Below are 17866 nucleotides of genomic sequence, written 5' to 3' on the forward strand. Positions count from 1 at the left end.
GCTCCTCTAGTTTACAGGTCGGAGATAATGAAGGAGAGGAAAATGAATCTCATTAGATACAACCCCCTCCTCCACCCTTGTTCTCCAAGCCTGCCTCGGTTGGAGCTGATAACATTGAGCGCTACTTGCCTGCAATTAGCCTTCCAAACGGCACCCTATTTCCTACATAGTGTACTACTTTTGACCTGAGCCATATGGGTCCTGGTCAAAAGTAGAGCTCTAGAGAATAGGTTGACATTTGGGACACACCCCCTGCTGATGCTACTGAAGGTTAAAATGATATATTTACAAATTACTTTTAAGGCCTTTAACTTAACAAGTTTGTGTCCCACTACATTCTTATAAAAGACAACAGCACCACACTTTGTTGAGCATGGGTAAAACAGTCATTACACAGTAACTGTTTTGACTGCTCAATACAGTAACACAGAAAGACACCTTAATGAACCTCTGCCAGCACAGAAGTTCACCTGTAGAATCATCGGGACATGAACAGAAACTGGCATCCGATGTTCTGTGGTCGGTTGCGATAAGACAACTTCCCCGCTGCTTTTAACCGTTTGTCGGCAGTCTGTTTTGTCCTTAATGTGACAACAATAGTCAGACAACAGTGGCCTGAATGATTTTAAAATCATGTCACAGAGATGACACCGCTGTCAAACTCAGACAAGCAGTACACCAACTAAAAACCTTCCTGTTTTTCTTTCTTCATATGTTTATACAGACCAATCTGCTTACCAAGAAATAAACTCGTGATTTTTAAAAAATTGTTTAAATACTCACGCTCGCGCACACACACCACCGTTCAAAAGTTTGGGGTCACTTAGAAATGTACTTGTTTTTGAAAGACATCACATGTTTTGTCCATTAAAATAACACCAAATTGATCAGAAATAAAATGTAGACATTGTTAATGTTGTAAATGACTATTGTAGCTGGAAAGGGCTGATTTTTTATGGAATATCTACATAGGCATACAGAGGCCCATTATCAGCAACCATCACTGTCTACACTGTATTTCTGAACAACTTGATGTTATTTTAATGGACAGAAAATGTGCTTTTCTTTCAAAAACAAGGAAATTTCTAAGTGACCCCAAGTTTATCATTTTAAAAGGCTAATTGATCATTAGAAAACCCTTTTGCAATAATGTTAGCACAGCTGAAAACTATTGTTCTGATTAAAGAAGCAATAAAACTGGCCTTCTTTAGACTAGTTGAGAATCTGGAGCATCAGCATTTGTGGGTTCGATTACAGGCTCAAAATGGCCAGAAACAAAGAACTTTCTTCTGAAACTTGTCAGTCTATTCTTGTTCTGAGAAATGAAGGCTATTCCATGTGAAAAATTGCCAAGAAACTGAAGATCTCATACAATGCTGTGTACTACTCCCTTAACAGAACAGCGCAAACCGGCCCTAACCAGAATAGAAAGAGGAGTGGGAGACCCCGGTGCACAACTGAGCAAGAGGACAAGTACATTAGCGTCTAGTTTGAGAAACAGACGCCTCACAAGTCCTCAACTGGCAGCTTCATTAAATAGTACCCGCAAAACACCAGTCTCAACGTCAACAGTGAAGAGGCGACTCCGGGATGCTGGCCTTCTAGCCAAGAAAAGACAGACTTACAAGTTTCAGAAGAAAGTTCTTTGTTTCTGGCCATTTTGAGCCTGTAATCAAACCCACAAATGCTGATGCTCCAGATACTCAATTAGTCTAAAGAAGGCCAATTTTATTGCTTCTTTAATCTGAACAAAAGTTTTTCAGCTGTGCTAACATAAATCGTAAAAGGATTTTCTAATGATCAATTAGCCTTGGATTAGCTAACACAACGTGCCATTGGAACAAAGGAGTGATAGTTGCTCATAATGGGCATATGTAGATATTCTATTAAAAATCAGCTGTTTCCAGCTACAATAGTCATTTACAACATTAACAATGTCTACACTGTATTTCTGATCAACTTGATGTTATTTTAAATGGACAAAAAATTTGCTTTTCTTTCAAAAACAAGGACATTTCTAAGTGACCACAAACTTTTGAATGGTAGTGTATATAAAAGTATATGTTAAGACTGCATTATCAGACGTCTTGAAACGTAAAATAAATAACAGGCAACAACTATTTACATTCTATGGTACATTGTCAGCCAAGGTTACGATCGATTGTACACTAGTACACAGATCTTATATGAATGCAGGTCAGGGTAAATGTAAAAACGTTAAATGTGTACATGTTGAATATCCAACACAATCCCATCCAAAACCTTAAAATACAGCAGAGGAACTGAAAGGAATAAAACAAATCAATGTTTTAAAGAAATCAAAAACCCTCCTCCAAAACGTTTGAACCCAAATAAAATATCAGTGTGTTTAGGAAATGTAGCAAGTATACATTAAAATGAGGTACACATAACGTGTGACATCTACTCCAGGGAGTTCAGGCCTCCTCTTGTATCTCTGTCCCTGTGGGTCTCCTAAACTCCAGGGAGTTCAGGCCTCCTCTTGTATCTCTGTCCCTGTGGGTCTCCTAAACTCCAGGGAGTTCAGGCCTCCTCTTGTATCTCTGTCCCTGTGGGTCTCCTAAACTCCAGGGAGTTCAGGCCTCCTCTTGTATCTCTGTCCCTGTGGGTCTCCTAAACTCCAGGGAGTTCAGGCCTCCTCTTGTATCTCTGTCCCTGTGGGTCTCCTAAACTCCTGAAGGGATCTGGAGAGGAGAGACAACACAGGTAGTTAAAACAGCGTGGAACAGTCTTGCCATATATAACCATTCATTTACCATTAACCAATGGATGAGAAGGGTGCAGTTACATGTAGTTGGTCTCAAACTTCTATTGTTTCATAACAAATCCAGCCGAGCTATATTTGTTTTATTTATTTAACCTTTATATAACTAGGCAAGTCAGTTAAGAACACATTCTTATTTACAATGATGGCCTACCCCGGCCAAACCCGGACGACGCTGGGCCAATTGGGACTCCCAATCACAGCCGGTTGTAATACAGCCCTGAATCGAACCAGGGTCTGTAGTGACGCCTCTAGCACTGAGATGCAGCACCTTAGACCGCTGTGCCAATCGGGAGCAATACAGTACAACTATACAGTTTTTTTCTTTTCTTTAAACCTATACATTTGTATAAAGCACTGTACATGAAATATTTCAAATCTACATATATTAACAATAAAAAGTGAAACATTATGAACTGTCTGTCAGTGGCTGTGATGTACCTGTGCCATGGTAGAGCCAAGCCCTTTCAGGTGACTGCAGTAAGTGTGTTGTTCACATCGTCTCCAGCAGGTGGTGGTGATGTACTGGACAGGGCTGAAGACAGGGCTGAGAATGGGGGTGACTGGACAGAGCTGCAGCTGTCATCTGTGCTGCTGGTGGAATCTGCCTTCTCTCTCTCCTCCCAGCGAGGCTCCTGCTGCTCCTCTTCATGACACCTTAGAGCCTCATCCTCACACAGCGGGAACACATGACTCTCCCATGGGAGTCGAGGCTGCAGACCAAGGGAGGTAGGAGGAGGGAGATTTATTTTTTATTATTTCACCTTTATTTAACCACGTAAGCTAGTTGAGAACAAGTTCTCATTTATAACTGCGACCAGGCCAAGATAAAGCAAAGCAGTGTGATACAAACAACAACACAGAGTTACACATGGAATAAACAAGCGTACAGTCAATAACACAATAGAAAAAAAAGTCTATATACACAGTGTGTGCAAATCAACAATTTAGCAAATTAACACTGGGGTGATAGATGAGCAGATGGTGATGCGCAAGTAGAAATACCGGTGTGCAAAAGAGCAGAAAAGTAAATACAATATGGAGATGAGGTAGGTAGATTGGGTGGGCTATTTAAAGATGGGCTATGTACAGCTGCAGCGATCAGTTAGCTGTTCAGATAGCTGATGTTTAAAGTTAGTGAGGGAAATATAAGTCTCCAGCTTTAGCGATTTTGCAATTCGTTCCAGTCATTGGCAGCAGAGAACTGGAAGGAAAGGCGGCCAAAGCAGGTGTTGGCTTTAGGGATGACCAGTGAGATATACCTGCTTGCTACGGGTGGGTGTTGTTATCGTGACCAGTGAGCTGAGATAAGGCGGAGCTTTACCTAGCATAGACTTATAGATGACCTGGAGCCAGTGGGTCTGGCGACGAATATGTAGCGAGGGCCAGCCGACTAGAGCATACAGGTCGCAGTGGTGGGTGGTATAAGGGGCTTTGGTGACAAAACGGATGCTTCTGTGATAGATAACATCCAGTTTACTGAGTATTGGAAGCTATTTTGTAAATGACATCGCCGAAGTCGAGGATTGGTAGCATAGTCAGTTTTACGAGGGTATGTTTGGCGGCGTGAGTGAAGGAGGCTTTGTTGCGAAATAGGAAGCCGATTCTAGATTTCATTTTGGTTTGGAGATGTTTAATATGAGTCTGGAAGGAGAGTTTACAGTCTAGCCAGACACCTAGGTATTTGTAGTTGTCCACATATTCAAAGTCAGAACCGTCCAGAGTAGTGATGCTAGTCGGGCGGGCGGGTAGCGAACGGGTGAAAAGCATGCATTTGGTTTTACTAGCGTTTAAGAGCAGTTGGAAGCCACGGAAGGAGTGTTGTATGGCATTGAAGCTCGTTTGGAGGTTAGTTAACACAGTGTCCAAAGATGGGTAATGAGGGTTACATTAGATGAGTATATAACATGAATCACTTTCAGCAAAAATGACATTGAGATGGTATAATACTTTATTTTCTTCTACGATAAAGGATTTTATTTAAAACCATAATTCAAAATAATTCACAAGCTGAAGGTCATATGACAAGTACAGAATGAGCCATTAACAGGATTCCAGTGAAGTGAGGGTGGTCCCTGTGACTTTCACACCCACACCCTGCACCCCAGGGAGCGTGCAGCCTGTACACTGAATGTGCGACTGAAAGTGGGCACTCTCCGTACCTCCTGACAAGCACCAAGATGACAGACACCACTCCCAGTCTATCATAACCTGACTCTTGACTTCATGAAGCTGTAAAGCACCACTGAGGTAAAATAAATATCCCTGTTCTGCCACCATAGAACCAGTTAAACATTACAGTCTGTCTCTCTCTCTGTAGGAGTCATGTAGGAACAATATTCACATCATTTATCTGCCAATACTAAGATCTGAAACAAAGTCATTTGGTTAAATTCAGCATCTTCTATGTGGGTTTTGAATGGTAAAAGAGATGTATATGTGCCTGTTAGGGATGTTAATGGTTAACCGTTGATCAATAAGCCGCCAAAAATTATTTTGACCGATCATGCTTATCGGTTTATAAAAGGTCAATTAGCATAATTTAGGGGAATTAAATTGGCGGGTGTGTATTTTCGTTAGTCCGCCATGCATCTCGTTTATCGCACACATACTGCATACTGAGCTTAGTTTGAGTGGAATATCACCTGTCAAGCAGCGAGGTTGGTTGATGCTTGAAGTGAAACCTGTAGGCTAATATAAGCCCAGCCATTGCACAAAAATTCTGATTACAATTCCAGTGAAAACAGAGTTGGCTAGTCTATTGAACAGAGGAGGATCCTAGCTTTCTATTGATACTATTTTAAAATCAGCATTTCTCTCCTGTTCTACAGGTTTCCATATCAACTTGATTTAGCTGTCCACAAGCTTAAAGCACAATCCTAGTCATATGGTAACACTTCACTTGACACCTAGCGTCATAACACATTATGACACATTCATAACCATGTCATGTCATAACATCTGAACTTGTCATAACCTGTCATATGGTTATAACACTGTCATGACATATTTAGACCTGTTGTGACATATACTGAACAAAAATATAAACGTAACATGTAAAGTGTTGGTCCCATGTTTCATGAGCTGAAATAAATGATCCCAGAAATGTTCCAAACACACAAAAATCTTATTTCTCTCAAAATGTGTGCACAAATTTGTTTACAACCCTGTTACTGAATATTTCTCCTTTGCCATGGTAATCTATCCACCTGACAGGTGTAGCATATCAAAAAGCTGATTAAACAGCATGATCCTTACACAGGTGCACCTTGTGCTAGGGACAATAAAAGGCCACTCTAAAATGTATAGTTTTGTCACAACACGATGCCACAGATATCTCAAGTTTTGAGGGAGCATGCAAATGGCATGCTGACTGCAGGAATGGCCTTCAGAGCAGTTGCCAGAGAATTGACGTCGTTTTAGAGAATTTGGCAGTACGTCCAATTGGCCTCTCAACCGCAGTAACCGTGCCAGCCCAGGTCCTCCACATCCGGTTTCTTCACCTGAGGATCATTTGAGACCAGCCACCCGGACAGCTGATGAAACTGTGGGTTTGCACAACCAAAGAATTTCTGCACCAACTATCAGAAACCGTCTCAGGGAAGCGTATCTGCATGCTCATCGTCCTCACCAGGGTCTTGACCTGACTGCAGTTCAGCATCGTAACCTACTTCAGTGGGAAAATGCTCACCTTTGAAGTGTGCTCTTCACGGATGAATCCCGGTTTCAACTGTACCAGGCATAGATGGCAGACAGCGTGTATGGCATCGTCTGGGCGAGCAGTTTGCTGATGTCAACATTGTGAACAGAGTTCCCAATGGTGGCGGTGGGGTTATGGTATGGGCAGGCATAAGCTACAGACAACGAACACAATTACATTATATCAATGGCAATTTGAATGCACAGAGGTACCGTGACAAGATCCTAAGGTATTGTTGTGCCATTCATCCACCGCCATCACCTCATGTTTCAGAATGATAATGCAAGGATCTTTACACAATTTCTGGAATCTGAAAATGTCCCAGTTCTTCCATGGTCTGAATACTCACCAGACATTGAGCATGTTTAGGATCTGTACATAATTCCTGGACAGAGGCTAACGACTGTTTAGTCTAAATGACACAATAATGGCTGGAAATACGATGACATTGCTAAAGTAGTTTAATTTTTAGTAGGAAATAACTTTGCCAGCATTATCATGAAGTCAAATGAATTTTAGACAGATGGCAATGTTGTCATTAGCTAGCGAAGTCAGTCAAAAACGTTAGCTAGCTAAAATCCGGTGACCTCCCCTCAACCTTAGCTAACATTATACTGCATCTAAAGTCAATCTGGCAACATCAAAATGATGGCAAAAAGGTTTTGATAGTAATTATTTGCCTCCTTTTGAATTGCATTGTATTTCCAGGCCACTGTGTTAGAGCTGATTTGGACATATCTGTATAAAAGACAGAACATACAGAGCTCCATGTACGTTTGTGTAAATATACTGCTCAAAAAAATAAAGGGAACACTTAAACAACCCAATGTAAGTCCAAGTCAATCACACTTCTGTGAAATCCCAGAAGTGGTTCTGCAGGTGGTGACCACAGACCACTTCTCAGTTCCTATGCTTCCTCGCTGATGTTTTGGTCACTTTTGAATGCTGGCGGTGCTTTCACTCTAGTGGTAGCATGAGACGGCGTCTACAACCCACACAAGTGGCTCAGGTAGTGCAGCTCATCCAGAATGGCACATCAATGCGAGCTGTGGCAAGAAGGTTTGCTGTGTCTGTCAGCGTAGTGTCCAGAGCATGGAGGCGCTACCAGGAGACAGGCCAGTACATCAGGAGACGTGGAGGAGGCCGTAGGAGGGCAACAACCCAGCAGCAGGACCGCTACCTCCGCCTTTTGTGCAAGGAGGAGCAGGAGGAGCACTGCCAGAGCCCTGCAAAATGACCTCCAGCAGGCCACAAATGTGCATGTGTCTGCTCAAATGGTCAGAAACAGACTCCATGAGGGTGGTATGAGGGCCCGACGTCCACAGGTGGTGGTTGTGCTTACAGCCCAACACCGTGCAGGACGTTTGGCATTTGCCAGAGAACACCAAGATTGGCAAATTCGCCACTGGCGCCCTGTGCTCTTCACAGATGAAAGCAGGTTCACACTGAGCACATGTGACAGACGTGACAGAGTCTGGAGACGCAGTGGAGAACGTTCTGCTGCCTGCAACATCCTCCAGCATGACCGGTTTGGCGGTGGGTCAGTCATGGTGTGGGGTGGCATTTCTTTGGGGGGCCGCACAGCCCTCCATGTGCTCGCCAGAGGTAGCCTGACTGCCATTAGGTACCGAGATGAGATCCTCATGCTGGTGCGGTTGGCCCTGGGTTCCTCCTAATGCAAGACAATGCTAGACTTCATGTGGCTGGAGTGTGTCAGTAGTTCCTGCAAGAGGAAGGCATTGATGCTATGGACTGGCCCGCCCGTTCCCCAGACCTGAATCCAATTGAGCACATCTGGGACATCATGTCTCGCTCCATCCAATATGCTTTTTAGCATAAGGCACAATCCTAGTCATATTAGCAACTGATAGTTGTTGCATCTTTAAATGTCTCCTCTTTCTAAATGTTTAATCTGTCACTTTGACAACGGTGTTTTCCCACTAATTGTAGTGCAAATGAAACGAACATTTGCGCGTAGACTACGGCCTTGTGCGTAGTGCTGCGCTTATAATGTGAAGAAATAGGCCTATTAGTTTAGCAACATTTTAAGCTAAACATTCTGATCTGTTGCATCAGACTCATTGCTTTTTTACTTGTTTCATGTAGCCTAGGCCTACTGGTTGTATGAATTTGAGATCCATCATCCCACAATGGTCCCAGAGTCTATTTGGAATATGCTATTTCTTTCTTGACAAGCTGACCAATAGAATAGGTAAACTTTTCTACTATGGGGGATAGTAGATTGACATAGGCTAGTGATTTTGTTGTTCGTAAATTGTTGGCTGAGGAAAAGTAAATGTGGATAGTTATTCTAACATCTTCAAAGTGCATATCAGAATTAGAGAAGGATGCACTTCATTGCATGTTCTGTTAAGATGAATTACCATAACCTAAATGTGATTTCTGTCATTCTGAGCGCTGTGGGTGAACGCCCTAATCAGGTTATGCACCCAATGCATATCGATCCAGTAAATTTCTCAAATGTCTGGTAAATTAATATATGTTGCTGGTGAAATTTCCAGTGCCACATTTTCAAAATGAAAACCCTGCAGCAGGGTTAATAAATGCTAGTACCAAGACATCATACTCAGAATGTAACAAAGAGCTCAACCAGGATCCAGACTTTAGGCTGGTAAGGGCTAGACAGTGAATGTCCTTTCTTACCACCCACTCCTCTAAGGCTCTGTCTGCGTCCGTGTCCAGACTGCAGCTCCAGTCCACGTGAGTGCTCATGTCACCTCTGATGTCATCCCTGACAGCAGAGTCCCATACAGAAACACCTGGTCCATCGTTCCTACTGCCAGATCTACAGAGACAGGTGATTTTAAATACAAACTACTGCATCGGAACAAGAGTATGCCACACCTCATTCTCTATGGAAAAAACAGACACTGTGTATTGATATCCATTGAGATGAGAAGCTTTACTGCAGGTTCAATTAGGAGCAGCAAGTTGAAATGTGGTGTGCCCTGTGCCCACCTGGTGGTGCGTCTGTAGCATCTGCTCTTATCCCAGGAGGTCCAGCGGAGTTTCTCTCTCTTCTCACACCCCAGATGCCTCTGTGAAAAGGTCTCGTCACACAGCAGCTCTCTCTCTCTCTTCCAGGGGTGGGATATCAACCACTCTCCAGCTGTAGGGAAGGAGGGAGGAGCAGAGCAACGTGTGAGGTGAAGAAATAACACACAGATCAAAGGACATCGAAGAACAGACCATTTTCAGGGATGCAAAAAGGTGAGGGCCCAAAATAGGAAGGTTTGATCATTCAAACTCAAAATAGTGTTAAGCAAAAACAGGTGGCTGTAGCTTTTGTTAAGAAGTAACTCAAGCCAAAGAACAAGCACCAGAAGTCATACCTGGTTGTAATAATGTCTTTGTAGTGAAGTTTCTCCACCTTGGTAGTGGCAACCAGGGACATGGGGATGATGATGTTGTCAATGTTGTAAACACTCTCTCCCTGACGTCTGCGGATTGGATCCTGAGAACAAAATAGCATAGACAAAACTATCACAAAGCTCACTAATACATCAACAAGCACACCGTTCGTTATAAACTTCTCAACTAGATGTCAGAATGCAATGTATTACAAGTCAATTCACAAGTTGCTTACTTTTCAAGCTATAAATCCAGGTAGGAAGGCAGTATTGGAGCTATAATGCACACAAGTAGCCAGGTAGTATTGGAGCTATAATGTGTGTGTGTGTGTGGTACCTGTTTGCGTGTGTGTGAGGTCTGGGGTGAAACGGCATCCTCCAGGCTCTCATCTAGACTGTCCTCAGGGTCTGACAGCTGAGACAAGAGGACCTCCTCATCTATAGGCCAACAACACATTACTGTGAACACCATGGGTCACTCTGTAACAGGCTACAAAGCATATGTGTAATGAATACATAACTACACTAGCAGGCTACATGCATGTATATTTCTTTTTTGAAATGTTACCTTTATTTAACTAGGGAAGTCAGTTAAGAACAAATCCTTATTTACAATGACGGCCTACCCCGGATAACGCTGGACCAATTGTGTGCCGCACTATGAGACCCCCAATCACGGCCGGATGTGATATAGCCTGGATTCGAACCAGGGACTGTAGTGAAGCCTCTTGCACTGAGATGCAGTGCCTTAGACCGCTACGCCAGTAGGGAGCCTAACATGTAATAACCAGTTGGATATGATCAGGACAACATAGAAAATCAGGGAAATCATGACTTAGCTACGGGATAGGTCCGTTTCTATTAGAAATTAATGGAGGATAAATGCCAGAAAAGCAGAAATTCCTGATTAATCAAGGAAAAACCCATCCCAGGGATCACCCCTTCAATTTAGTGGATTCGGCTATTTCAGCCACACCCGTTGCTGACAGGTGTATAAAAATGGGGACCCAGCCATGCAGTCTCCATAGACAAACATTGGCAGTAAATTGGTCTTACAGAAGAGCTCAGTGACTTTCAACGTGGCACCATCATAGGATTACACCTTTCCAACAAGTCAGTTTGTGAAATGTCTGCCCTGCTAGAGCTGCCCCGGTCAACTGAAAGTGCTGTTATTGTGAAGTGAAAACGTCTTGGAGCAACAATGGCTCTTCAAAGAAGTGGTAGGCCACACAAGGTCACAGAACTGCCTCTGAAGCAACATCAGCACAATACGTTTTCGTTGGGAGCTTCATGAAATGGGTTTCCATGGCTGAGTAGCCGCACACAAGCCTAAGATCCCCATGTGCAATGCCAAGCATCGGCTGGAGTGGTGTAAACTCGCCGCCATTGGACTCTGGATATGCGTTCTCTGGAGTGATGAATCACGCTTCACAATCTGGCAGTCAGATGGACAAATCTGGGTTTGGCGGATACCAGGAGAAGGCTACCTGTCCCAATGCATTGGTGGAGGAGGGATAACGGTCTGGGGCTGTTTTCCATGGTTCGGGCTAGGCCTCTTAGTTCCAGTGAAGGGCAGTCTTAACGCTACAGCATACAATGACAATCTAGACGATTCTGTGCTTCCAACTTTGTGGCAACAGTTTAGGGAAGGCCCTTTCCTGTTTCAGCATGACAATGCCCCCGTGCACAAAGCGTGGTTCATACAGAAATGGCGTGTTCTGTGGCAGAATTTGACTGGCCTGCACAGAGCCCTGACCTCAACCCCATCGAACACCTTTGGGATGAGTTAGAATGCCGACTGCAAGCCAGGCCTAATCGCCCAACATCAGGGCCAACCTCACTAATGTACTTGTGGCTGAATGGAAGCAAGTCCCTGCAGCAATGTTACAACATCTAGTGGAAAGCCTTCCCAGAAGAGCGTAGGTTGTTATAAAAGCAAACGGGACTAATTCAATATTACTGCCCATGAATTTGGAATGAGATGTTCAACGAGCAGGTGTCCACATACTTTTGTCATGTAGTATACCTTCTTTGGTCTTGTGGGTGTGTCTCCTCTTCCTCCCTCCACAATAAGCCTTCCAGTGTGGGGTCTGAGCAGAGCCCGCCCATCTGACAGGTGACACACCCCTGGCCACTCCCCTCCGGCTCCTCCCATGCTGCTTGTGGCTGCAATCTGGAATGACACAGCAGCCATGTTAACGCAACAGACTGGAATTCCCCTTGTCTGAAACCACCCTCCAAACCCCCATAGGATTACAAGGCTTGGTTAGAGAGTAGCCTATAATAACATATCAGTCTAATGTTTAACTATTAATCCCATTAGGTTAAACATATTCCTTCTCAACACTTTCCCGCTTCAGTTCTACAAACAATCAAGGTCTTTGTCTTGGGCCTGTTTCATTGTTAGGATAACAGATATGTTGTTCGGGGTTGGGCGGCTGATAATTACATAGATGATATGGTCATCTACAGTGTGAGCTGTAAGGTTGCAGGACTGAACAGGACAAGTGGTACTGAATCCTAAATAATGCCTCAAACTGCCACCGTTGTGCTGCTTGCCTGTCAGGGCCAGATCAGCAGGACAATAACTGCAGCTCTCATCATCTCCCCCTCCTCTCTGACATCTCCCCTTCACAACATCTCCCCTGTCCCTCCCTCTCACAACATCTCCCATCTCCCGCTCTCCCCCCGCTCTCCCCCTCACAACATCTCCCCCTCAGCCTCCCCCTCATCACCCCTCCCACCACATCTCCCCCTCCCTCTCCTCTCCCACCACATCTCCCCTCCCTCTCCTCTCCCACCACATCTCCCCCTCCCTCTCCTCTCCCACCACATCGCCCCTCCCACCACATCTCCCCCACCATCGCCCCTCTCACCACATCGCCCCTCCCACCACATCTCCCCCTCCCTCTCCTCTCCCACCACATCTCCCCCTCCCTCTCCTCTCCTACCACATCTCCCCTCCCTCTCCTCTCCCACCACATCGCCCCCTCCCACCACGTCGCCCTCTCCCACCACGTCGCCCCTCCCACCACATTGCCCCCTCCCTCTCCTCTCCCACCACGTCGCCCTCTCCCACCACATCGCCCCTCCCACCACATCGCCCCCTCCCTCTCCTCTCCCACCACAACTCCCCTCCCACCACCCCCTCCCACCACATCACCCCCTCCCTCTCCTCTCCCACCACATCTCCCCTCCCACCACATCACCCCCTCCCTCTCCTCTCCCACCACATCGCCCCCTCCCACCACGTCGCCCTCTCCCACCACGTCGCCCCTCCCACCACATCGCCCCCTCCCTCTCCTCTCCCACCACAACGCCCCTCCCACCACATCGCCCCTCCCACCACGTCACCCCCTCCCACCACATCGCCCCCTCCTCTCCCACCACATCACCCCCTCCCACCACATCGCCCCCTCCCTCTCCTCTCCCACCACATCAACCCCTCCCACCACATCAACCCCTCCCTCTCCTCTCCCACCACGTCGCCCCCTCCCACCACATCGCCCCCTCCCTCTCCCACCACGTCGCCCCCTCCACCACGTCGCCCCCTCCCTCTCCTCTCCCACCACGTCGCCCCCTCCCACCACATCGCCCCCTCGCCCCTCCCACCACGTCGCCCCCTCCCACCACGTCGCCCCCTCGACCCCGCCCTCTCCTCTCCCACCACATCGCCCCTCCCACCACATCTCCCCCACCATCGCCCCTCCCACCACATCACCCCCTCCCTCTCCTACCACATCGCCCCTTCCCACCACATCACCCCCTCCCTCTCCTCTCCCACCACATCGCCCCGCCCACCACATCTCCCCCACCATCGCCCCTCCCACCACATCACCCCCTCCCTCTCCTACCACATCGCCCCTTCCCACCACATCACCCCCTCCCTCTCCTCTCCCACCACGTCACCCCCTCCCACCACATCGCCCCCTCGCCCCTCCCACCACGTCGCCCCCTCCCACCAAGTCGCCCCCTCGACCCCGCCCTCTCCTCTCCCACCACATCGCCCCTCCCACCACATCGCCCCTCCCACCACATCTCCCCACCATCGCCCCTCCCACCACATCACCCCCTCCCTCCACATCACCCCTTCCCACCACATCACCCTCTCCTCTCCCACCACATCGCCCCCTCCCTCTCCTCTCCCACCACATCGCCTCCTCCCTCTCCTCTCCCACCACGTCGTCCCCTCGACCCCTCCCTCTCCTCTCCCACCACGTCGCCCCCTCCCCACCACATCGCCCCCTCCCACCACGTCGCCCCCTCCCACCACGTCGCCCCCTCCCACCACATCGCCCCCTCGACCTCCCTCTCCTCTCCCACCACGTCGCCCCCTCCCTCTCCCACCACATCGCCCCCTCGCTCTCCTCTCCCACCACATCGCCCCCTCCCACCACGTCGCCCCCTCCCACCACGTCGCCCCCTCCCACCACGTCGCCCCCTCGACCCCGCCCTCTCCTCTCCCACCACATCGCCCCCTCCCTCTCCTCTCCCACCACATCTCCCCCTCCCACCACATCGCCCCCTCCCTCTCCTCTCCCACCACATCTCCCCCTCCCAACACATCGCCCCCTCCCTCTCCTCTCCCACCACATCGCCCCCTTCCACCACATCGCCCCCTCCCTCTCCTCTCCTCTCCCACCACATCTCCCCCTCCCACCACATCGCCCCCTCCCACCACATTGCCCCCTCCCTCTCCTCTCCCACCACATCTCCCCCTCCCAACACATCGCCCCCTCCCTCTCTCCTCCCACCACATCGCCCCCTTCCACCACATCGCCCCCTCCCACCACATCGCCCCCTCCCTCTCCTCTCCCACCACATCTCCCCCTCCCAACACATCGCCCCCTCCCTCTCCCCTCCCACCACATCGCCCCCTTCCACCACATCGCCCCCTCCCACCACATCGCCCCCCTCCCTCTCCTCTCCCACCACATCGCCCCCTCCCTCTCATCTCCCACCACATCGCCCCCTTCCACCACATCGCCCCCTCCCTCTCCTCTCCCACCACATCTCCCCCTCCCACCACATCGCCCCCTCCCACCACATTGCCCCCTCCCTCTCCTCTCCCACCACATCTCCCCCTCCCAACACATCGCCCCCTCCCTCTCCCCTCCCACCACATCTCCCCCTCCCACCACATCGCCCCCTCCCTCTCCTCTCCCACCACATCTCCCCCTCCCAACACATCGCCCCCTCCCTCTCCTCTCCCACCACATCGCCCCCTTCCACCACATCGCCCCCTCCCTCTCCTCTCCCACCACATCGCCCCCTTCCACCACATCGCCCCCTCCCTCTCCTCTCCCACCACATCTCCCCCTCCCACCACATCGCCCCCTCCCACCACATTGCCCCCTCCCTCTCCTCTCCCACCACATCTCCCCCTCACAACACATCGCCCCCTCCCACCACATTGCCCCCTCCCTCTCCTCTCCCACCAAATCTCCCCCTCCCAACACATCGCCCCCTCCCTCTCCCCTCCCACCACATCGCCCCCCTTCCACCACATCGCCCCCTCCCTCTCCTCTCCCACCACATCTCCCCCTCCCAACACATCGCCCCCTCCCAACACATTGCCCCCTCCCTCTCCACTCCCAACACATCGCCCCCTCAAGCGAACGAGAAAGGGTGATCTTCCACATAATAGCAAATGTCAGTAGAATATTCCTTGTGGTGTTTGTTTTTAGATCAATCATTGTCCATGTGGGGTGATTCAGGCTGACAGGAAATTGAGTGGAGCAGAGTGAGTTAGGTCTCTAAGACTAACCCAGCATTCTCATTAGCCATGTGCCAGTGCCCCAGCCCCTCAAGCCAGCCCTTCTCTCCAGCCACAGCGCACTGCCTCAGAACTGCTCCCTTCAGCCCAGTGAGGATCATTAGGAATCTTTAGGATCGTTAACCCCCCTGCAGTCAATAGCCAACAGAGCAAGCAGCGAGAAGCAACAGGAGAGTAATGATTAGACCGGCTGACTCAGAGCTTACTGCTGTGAAAGTCCCCTGGTGAGATGCCAAAAGAGAATTACAGCCAATGCATCTACACTGGTAGCTCAGTAGGAGTCTTTACACAAGATAGCAGCATAGCTGAAATCACTGTCAATCTATTACTTTAAATGAGGAAGAACAAAGAAAAATCCCTGCCAGGTTTCAGGGAACACTGTTGGTTTTAAGACGGGTCATACTCTTTTCTGAAACCATTAGTAATAGTCTATTAGATGCCACTCACTGAACCCTGATGGACAAGTGTGTCCCCTGTCCATATAGATGTGGTGGTAGTAGACATGACTGGACTCTGTCTTGACGGGTAGTAGAGGTCACTGGACCCAGTCCTCTCTGAGCAGGGCAGCATTCTGGAGGTGGTGGGACAGAAGGCTATCTGTGGAGAGGAGATCCAGACCAAACCTGCTGACTGACTGTATTAGGTTTGAAGAGAAGACTAGAAGAAGAAGAAGAAGAATATTCTAGAATATTATGAATTGAACAAGGAGCATTACTCTCTGAATCTCTCCATCTACCTCACTACATACTAGAGCAGATACGGCCCACAATGAATTTTGTAAAAATAATAATTGAAATCCCGATGTGGCCCTTGAGCCAAACAGTTTGCCCACGCCTGTACAATTAAGCAATACGGCACATGGGGGTGTGGTATATGGCCAATATACCATGGCGATGGGCTGTTTTATTGCGCAATGCAGAGTGCCTGGATACAGCCCTTAGCCGTGGTATATTGGCCATTTACCACAAACCCCTGAGGTGCCTTATTGCTATTATTAACTGGTTACCAACGTAATTAGGGCAGTAAAAATAAATGTTTTGTCATACCCGTAGTATACGGTCTGATATACCACGGCTGTCAGCCAATCAGCATTCAGGGCTCGAACCACCCAGTTTATAAGAGCCAATACACCAACCCCTAGCCAGTTCCCAGTAATAACCTCATCACAGTACAGCTGTGTGGAGTACAGCTGACAGCTGCATTGTTGATTTGACACCCCTGTCCGGTCTTAATAACTCTACAGTCTACATTCCACATACAGAGAGAGAGCTGTTTCGAGAGTGAGGGTATGTAGGATGTAACCTCCACAGCACAATACATAGAGTTACAGGAAAACACAGACCAGGGAAGGTGATTTAAAGGGCTTGAGAAGGACAGGGTAACAGAATACATGTTTTGCAGAATACACTGTGTTGTATTCTTTTTTTCACATCTGTAAATGGACAATAATATGTGTATTGGTGTTCTACATGCAACTTCTTAAAAGCTGCAATATGTAACTTTTTGGGATACCCCACCAAATTCACTTAGAAAGTTGAGTTACAGATCTGTCGTTCTTAATTGAAAGCAAGTCTAAGAAGCAGTAGATCTGTTCTAAGTGCTCTATTTCTATGGTTCCCGTTCTCCAGTTTCCTTTTTGCGTCTTTTACTTTCAGTTTTGTACACTAGCTTCAAACATCTGAAAATACAATATTTTTGCTTATGGAAAATATATTTCAGAGCGGTTCAAATCAGTGTTTCCCAACCCTGGTCCTCAGTACACAACAGTACATATTTTAGTTATAGCGCTGGACAAACACACCTCATCCAACTCATTGAGACCTTGATGATTAGTTGACAAGTTGAATCAGGTATGTATGTCCAGCGTTACAATAAAAATGTGTACTGTTGGGGGTACTGGAGGACCAGGGTTGGGAAACACTGGTTTATATGTTACAATGATTCTCTTCACAATACGTGCTTGTTTTGTCACATATACTGAAATTAGGCAAACTATTAGAATGTTAGTGACCAGGAACCGGCAGAGAGGTTTCTGCATAATGCAGCTTTAAATGAATCATCACCTTAGAAAGCTCTGTCCATTTCATTGTGTTAAGGCTTTAAAACAACATCCACATCAACCATGTTTTCCACTCAGTTTCAACCTGTTGTTGAACTTCTTCTTTCTTCAAATTGATCATCACAGTGAGGTGAGTTTTGATGATTAGTGTTGGATGTGATTTTTGATTTCATTTGCA

General features: G+C 47.6%; 1 long non-coding RNA gene across 1 annotated transcript; it reads right to left on the bottom strand.

Moving 5' to 3' along the window:
• Positions 1–2500: 2500 nt before the first annotated feature.
• LOC115160983 (uncharacterized) lies at positions 2501–3305 on the bottom strand. Its single transcript, XR_003869162.1, has 2 exons — positions 3224–3305; positions 2501–2702 (listed from the first exon to the last, which is right to left on the bottom strand). It is a non-coding gene; the product is annotated as an uncharacterized LOC115160983 (long non-coding RNA).
• Positions 3306–17866: the final 14561 nt, after the last annotated feature.

The sequence above is a fragment of the Salmo trutta genome, chromosome 24 (genome assembly GCF_901001165.1).
Source record: "Salmo trutta chromosome 24, fSalTru1.1, whole genome shotgun sequence".
NCBI lineage: Eukaryota > Metazoa > Chordata > Actinopteri > Salmoniformes > Salmonidae > Salmo > Salmo trutta.